Genomic DNA, 7,983 nt, shown 5'->3' on the forward strand with positions numbered 1-7,983 from the left:
ATAATTCTCTTTCAGTTGCCAAGAGTCCTCTTCCCGTATCCCAGCTGTCAAACTATTTAATCTGCTAGACTTTCTCCTTTGCTGTTGCAGACCAGTTCTCCAGCTTCCAGAGATTTAAGTACTGTATATTGCCAAGACGACCACCACAAGTATTTGCACCAGTGGAGGAGCCAACACTGAGACAATTATATATGAAAACTGCAGGACCCCGCTATATTAAGAAAATGTATATTATGGTGATATTAAAATATGTGTTAAAATCAAGGCCTGATTTGCAAATCAAGGGAAGATTACTTTTTGAAAGACCTATGGCATAACCTTTAACTCTCAACCTACATAATTCCCAAAGCAAAACACTTTGTTAAAGAGGAGGTACAACTGAAAGGATGTTTCCAATACCTGTCTGCAACAACATCAAAGAACTGATTGCCATGGATATGATAAATAAAATTGATATGGTAAGTTGTCTACAGTATCAACACATCAATTACTTAGCACAAAATTTCATGTAAATTACGTAAGAAACAAGGGTCTAATGAAACCAATTTCTCTAATTACAGCAGAGTATCTAAACTCTCATTCCTGAACTAGCTCATTAAGCAGTTTTCCAAGTGTCACCTCTAACTCCATACAGAAACTGCTTGTATTCTGTACCCCTCCCAATCACATTTCATGTCAAGAGTGGAACAGTCTGCATTTATGGCACTTAAGGATGATCTCCTGTTGGCCATGGACAAGAACCATGCATCCATACGCATATTATCCTTTCCCATTCACAGCTGATAGGACTCTGTCCACTCTTGTCAGATTCATAGTTAGCCATGGTGATGCACATGTGCCTAACCTCCAGGCTATATTATTGTTATTTTCTGTACCTAAGTATGAAACCACTAACCTTAAAAGTTACAAACCATTCAGAACACAACAGCCCATCTGCCCAGCAACACAGGCTGCCAAAACCCCATCACTCCAGTACTCTGCTCTCTTCCTGTTGAATATCTGGCAAGATTCAAGATTTCAGTCTTCATCTTCAAAAGCCCTCAATGAGATTGCTTAAGGTTGCTTATCAGACAAACTTGCCCTGTATTAACACCTCACACTGCATTCAACTAGGAACAATGGTCATCCTCAAGAACCAAACTCATGTATCCAAGAGGGGTGACTGGATCACAAATCTGGGATTCACCCCTGAAAAATATTAAAACTACTATAAACATCAGTGCTTTCAGAGACAGTAACAAAGTCCTTCTTTGACCTACAGCAGCATTCCCACAATACTATGTGCTAAAGAAAACAAAAAACTCCACTCCACCCACCCCTCTTTAGAGTAGGGATGGGAGAGAGAGAAGATATATGTTCTCAAAATTTTGAGGGGCACTCATATACCGTGTGGTGATGGGTGTCATGTAAGTACTAGACATGTTGCAGTACATAGGTACCATCTGAATTTAGACAAACATTCTAACAGTGATCTCTTCCCAGCCCTGGTGGGACTTTTTCCCTCTAGGCGGGGATTCATTTTGCACATTAACAACCAGAGTTAGATTACTACTGAAGACATCTGGTCAATAATTGAACATTAATGTTTTATGATGTAACCTGTTGTCTAAAAACTAACATTGTTTGCTAAATTCATTCTGCTTAAGACTACAAGTTAGTTTCAGTCTACAGTCTAGGTAGGATCTATAAAGGCAAAGGACTGAACAATGTATTGTATCTATTAAGATATTGGGAGGCACCCCTCATTGTGCCACCTTTACCTGATTACAGGTAGCAAGTATTGTAATCAGTACAAGTTCAAATTCTATTTTATATATAAATATATTTTATTGTGTATTTTAAGTACACAACTGTATGTGCCTGGAGATCATATAGAACATCATACATTATAATGCAATACTAGTTTGAAGAACAACTTCCAATTTAAAGACTAAAACACTCTCCAGCTGAAGAAAATTCTCACATTGCAGTATGTTAAAAAGAATCTATTTCAGTTGTGGTTGGTCATCTAAGAGGGGAAAACAGGAAGAAAAAAAAAGTATATTCTCATATCAAAACATTTGTTGTTGTTTGTTTAAAAAATCCTGTATATTACATTTTATACAGACTAGGTGAATTCAGAATTATAGATCATTTAAAAAATATTCATTATGCTATTTATATACATCAGTGTGGTCGTATAAAAAGTAAAACAGGAATGCATTCACAATTGGTTTAAGCAACTTTCTCTTGGCAAACCACCATAAAAAACAGGGGCATCATGGCGCCGCCAGAATTCTAAATTGTGGCAGAGAATTGTAAGTACACATGGCATTAATCTATGTCTCATTGCAGGAGACACCCTTGCTTGCATTAGCAGACTGCCTCTTAAATCGAAGATGTTTGAACTTAAGTTTAAATGACAACATAGACAAGATATACTTTCCCATCCACACATAAAAAATAACCCACTTTGTTAAAAAAAATACATTTCATACAGTTTATTCCAGTTAATATTCATTATTGCAAATGTACAACAAAAGTGTAATAAAATGGGTTAATAAACCATGTAATCTTCAGTATTCATATTGGACATGATACAGACTACTGAGAGATTTTTTAAGTATACACATGTAATTAGTTAACCCATTGGTATTACATACTTGTTATTCTGGATTGATCACAAGACGTAAGGGATCTCATTATACTATCCTACTTTATTTTCCCTTGTGAATGAGAACACTTAGCTGTCTTTTAATATATTACTACTATATGCTTACTAAGTTTGTATGTCTTCTTTTTCCTTTTTCCAAATTTAGGCAGAGTAGAGTTTTGCTAAAACAGTAAATATATGACCATCTTTCTTTGTCAATTTCTCAATGACCTGTAAACATTCAATAAAAAAAAAAAATCTTGTGCCAGATGAAAAAGTCATGTCTTTTTAAAGGAAACTGTGACTATTTTGGTGGAAAAGTAAAAGACTGCTAGTCCAGGGGGGAGGGATAGCTCAGTGGTTTGAGCATTGGCCTGCTAAACCCCACATTGTGAGTTCAGTCCTTGAGGTGGCAACTTAGTAGGGATCTGGGGCAAAAATTGATCCTGCTAGTGAAGGCAGGGGGCTGGACTCAATGACCTTTCAAAGTCCCTTCCAGTTCTAGGAGATTGGTATATCTCCACTTAGTAGTAGTAGTAGGAACACTCACTCACAATAAAATAAGAATCTTAAAGATTTCCTGTGGGGGTTAACTGAAGGTGAGGCCAATGGTAACTGACCTTGAAACCCCTAGATGAAGCTTTACATTTGTCCATGGAATTTTTATATCATTTTTATAAGATTATTTAAAACACAAAGCTAACTTGTTAACCTCTGGTACCATCATAGTCCAAACGATGTAAATTGTGTCATCTTTATATGTGTGTACAAAAATGGAACTAAATATGGTAGCATTTCAAGTTGGCTTTCCTATAGTCCTCTAAGTGCTACATTACCAAAACATGATAAAATTATTCAGATATAGCAAAGTAGCATAATATTAGTATTTTAAATAACAGCATGAAATATAAGAATGAGACAAGTATTTTAAATGAAACTTACAAGTCACATTTTTAATTCGGATAGTAAGCTAGGGTAACTTTTTCCAACAAGTTATTTGACTGTAATACATTCTTAAGAACCTATTACTTTTAGGTATCTTCCCCCTCTAAAAGAGTGTTAAAGATCCATACACAGGGTTTCTGCAAATGAATATGATGTATTCCAGAAACAACATGTATTCACACGACACTCAATAAGAAAGGGACTGTTTACTCGGTTTATAGCTTGAAAACCACTAGGGACAGTGTTCCAGTATGGGAAATTTTAGTAGAGAGTGTATTGTTAACACAAAATAAAAGGCAAGCCTGGGAAGTTAGGATTATATTTTTTGCAATGCTTGTTTGGAACATTAAAAAAAATCCCCTTCTAATGTCAAAGTATGAACAAATACTTTTTCAGATGAATAAAATCTGTAATCAGTTAGATAGGAGCAATATGCTGTTTTTCTGGCATTTAATCAAACAATGAAATCACATACACATTTCCTGACACAAAAGACAAATGATGTAATAATCTGAAGGAGTTTCTCTATCTCCTTGGAACTTTGCATACTTGACTTGTTTTCCATATTTTGTGACTTTAAATGGTGGGAAAATTATATTAAAATGCTTGTAGCAGTTCCTCTAAACTAGCATCCTTTTTGTTTTATTGTATTTAATATAAAAGCAGCAATTATTTGATTTCAAAGTTATGAAAATATGTACCTTATGAGAAAACAAGCAATTTAAGCTTTAATTGGTGTCATTTTTCACAGAACTGGCAAGATTCTTGCATCCCTGGCATGTTTTCTTCTATAAAACTGCAGAGCTGCCTTCAATGAATGTTTTAAGAATGTATAAGTTGTTACAAGAAGGTATGTGAGGAGATGCCTGGAAATATAAGATTTCAGGGGGGACTTATTCACAAAAGATACATTCCATTTCACAGGCTATATGTTCCAATTTTTCTTTATTATTCCTAATATGTTTTGCTTCACATTAAGAATATTCTCTGTTCCTGTACGGGGATGAAGTGGTGGGGGGAAAATGTGAGAAGTATATTTTGCATAGGAAAGATTAGACAAATGGAAGGCGAAACAATAGAAAATATGATTAAAAACATAAAATAGAACAAGCCATGAAAATTAATCAGTTGCTTTGAACAGACGCAAAATCCTAGCTTAATCAGATGCACAGTTCATATAGTTTGTACAATACTCACATGCTATGTGTATGTGTGTGCTTTGTTTCTCTCTCTCTTTAAAAGATACCAAGAGATCCCGGTCAGGATCAGGGCCCCATTGTACTGGTTCCTGTAAAGAAGTACACAATAAGAGACAGTCCCTGATCCAAAAAGTTTATGGTGTATTTCTCTATGCATCTAACTGTAAAAAGATACACATCCCACCTATTATATATATATATATATTATATATATATATATACACACACACACACACACACACACACTATGTGTGTGTATTACTGTAAATTACAAGCCCAGAAATATATCAAGGGGTTGTGATGAGAAGAAATCTTGAACAGATTGGGATATTATTGGAACCCTGAATTAATTTTTGTCAAATCCAGGTTTTTATTTAAGAGATGGAACCCTGTGGATTTTGTACCCTGTTGCTCTGTTCAAATCTCCAATGCCATCCTCATAACTCCTCTTAGATAACAGGCCTACCTGGGTCAGAAACGGGTAGGTATGCCTTTGAACAGATTGCCCCAGTGCTACCAGATGGTCATGCCACTGTTGGATGTGTCACTTCCTGTAGTGACATCATGCAGCATGGCCACAGGTAGGATGGATATTTGTAGGGTGTAATTAATTCACAAGGAATTTAATGCTGTCTTTTAGCAGCCAAATACTTCCTACAGCATTTTAGCCAACCAGGATTCCATCCAGAATATAGGTAAAATGACTTAATTCTATTATGGATTATGAATACCCATAAATATTTCTTCCAGTACAATTCCTTTGAAACATTTAAATGAATATATTTTCAAGGGCTATTTCAGCCTCTGAATTTGATGGCTGCACTTCACAAACACAGTTTTTTGGGCACATGTGGCTGTGAGAGAGAGAGAGAGAGAGAGAGAAAATGTAGTGCCCAAAGGAGCCCAAGAGACTGAATGTTTTGTTTATCCCAAATCCAGAAACATCATGAGCAGCAGCTTCATAAACTTCCACATTCAGAGCAACAGAATAACTCATCCCTAAACTAAAGTGTCATCCAGGACTGAGATACTGGGTCAGTATCCTTATCTATTCAGTCTGTGACCTCTTTGTTCCAACTGGTAATGATGGGACCCACATAGTGCCAATAGCTTTTAAGATGTGGATACCTGTCCACTGGGAGCTGGACTGGGATTGTAAATTAATTTGATCTGAGGTTGTGCTTTAGTAGAATTGGTAGTGGATATTTGGGAAGTTCTCACAATCATCCCTCTTCCTATCTATGTGCATAATCCTTTTTCCTCCTCACAATTAGTAAAATCAAAATGCCTGGTGCCACAGGTTTGTATCTACTTGGGACCATCCCTACTTTATACTTTAACATTTGAATTAAAAAGCAATAAAACATTTTAATTTGAACTATTGTGCACAAAAAATACAAGTTAAAAATGGCCTCAACACTGGGCAAGCATTATTGAAATCTGAGCTGAAAGGCAGTTAGAGTAACTTTAACCACCGGAGCAATGCAATAATCACCCTGAAATGTACAACCTGGAGTATTTTATTGCTATTATAAACTGCGATTTATACATAAAAATAAGAAAAACAGTCAGACATCCATTTATGAGCCATAATAAATATGATTATGACATCACTGACAACCAGCCAGAAATCTCCAAATGCATACAGAGTTCTATAACAATGCCATGATTACCTTTTCAATCTGTTTCCCATCAGTGTTTGTGTGTATTTTTAGGACCCTGATTCAGCAATTCTATCTCCATAAGTGCAGGCACCTGGTTATATAGAGCTAGTGGCAGGAGTGGGCTCTAGGACTGTATGTGTGGTTGCCACTCAAGAGCATTGAATCCATCCCAACTCACACAAAACAAAAATACAGAAATAAAGCAAAAAAGCATCTTTGTGCTGGTACGCACTATCATATATCATGCTCATGTCGCTTACAGAAAAGCTATTTCAGAGTTATGCTAAGGACAGGGGCGGCTCTAGGCACCAGCGGGCCAAGCGCCCGCTTGGGGCGGCATCCTGGGGAGGGCGGCATTTGGCTCCGGTGGCAGGTCCACCGGAGCCCGGGACGAGCGGACCTGCCGCAGACATGACTGCGGCGGGTCCCGTCTTCCCGCCGGAGCCAAATGCCGCCCTCCCCGGAGCCGCGGGAAGAGGGGACCTGCCGCGGGACTGGGGAAGGGCGGCGCAGCGCTCCGCGCTGCTTGGGGCAGCCTACTTTGTAGAGCCGCCCCTGGCTAAGGATATATTTTTTAAAAGTGTATTCACACTGTTTTGGGTCCCTTCACTGTGACACCATCAGTCCCAATGAATTAGCAGAGGAAGAGAAATAATAGAGCATTAACACCTCTAAAAATGGTCAATTAGAGCATCTCCATAAAGACAAATTTTGTAGTTTTGAGGTACAATCTCTCACTAAATGCTAGAGCTAGAAATAGCTGCAGGCTAGCTTTCCAGTGATCATCTCCAGCTTCCCAGGGAAGAAAAGATGGACTTGAATCAAAACCCCTAGATGTAAACACTCACAAACCTTTACTAAAATTCTGATCCAAATCCAAATCCAACCTTTGTACCTGCCCACTGTACCTTCTCCCATGAAACAGATACTTTCCATATGAAATTACAAATTAGGAAAGAATAAATAAAATAGTACAAAAGAACCAGCCTAAACTGTAGACATAAACCAAACCAAAAATATTTTTACTTTTCTTTCTTAGGACAATTCCTTCTGGCTTTCAGCCAGCTTCCTGGTGGCTCTGCTGGGCTGGCTTGCTGGATCACTTTGTATGTCCCATGTGCTGTACCTTCCCCTGATTCAAAGGCTCATAGTTCATTCCAACAAACCCCTGAGAAGCTTGGAACATGAAATGTAGACAGAACAGCTGGTCCTTAACCTAGCAGTGCCTACTACATGTGTGAGCTATCACCATGGGATTAATAAAAGTAGCAGGAATCTAGGGAGGAAAGCTGAGGGAAGATAAATGGAAAGTTAGGTATTGTGGAGTGATGGAAACCAAGGGGTCTCATGTCATATGGAAAGTGGGGTAGATGAAAGCATTAGGCTGAACTGTCCTGTCTAGTGATGGGGAACACAAGCTGAGTACTGGGAAGCTAGTTGAGAAGGGGGAAAAGAGGTGTGCAAAGTGAAGGGAGGATGGAGTAGAACTGAAAGGGCCTGGATATGTATGTGTAAGCATCAGGTTTTGCAGAATTGATTGAGA

At 37.9% G+C, this 7,983-nt stretch overlaps 1 long non-coding RNA gene across 1 annotated transcript; it reads right to left on the reverse strand.

Moving 5' to 3' along the window:
- Window positions 1-1,864: 1,864 nt before the first annotated feature.
- Window positions 1,865-4,829, reverse strand: LOC120374237. Its single transcript, XR_005585956.1, has 3 exons — window positions 4,775-4,829; window positions 4,279-4,443; window positions 1,865-2,008 (listed from the first exon to the last, which is right to left on the reverse strand). It is a non-coding gene; the product is annotated as an uncharacterized LOC120374237 (long non-coding RNA).
- Window positions 4,830-7,983: the final 3,154 nt, after the last annotated feature.

The sequence above is a fragment of the Mauremys reevesii genome, linkage group 11 (genome assembly GCF_016161935.1).
Source record: "Mauremys reevesii isolate NIE-2019 linkage group 11, ASM1616193v1, whole genome shotgun sequence".
In the NCBI taxonomy this organism is placed as follows: Eukaryota; Metazoa; Chordata; order Testudines; family Geoemydidae; genus Mauremys; species Mauremys reevesii.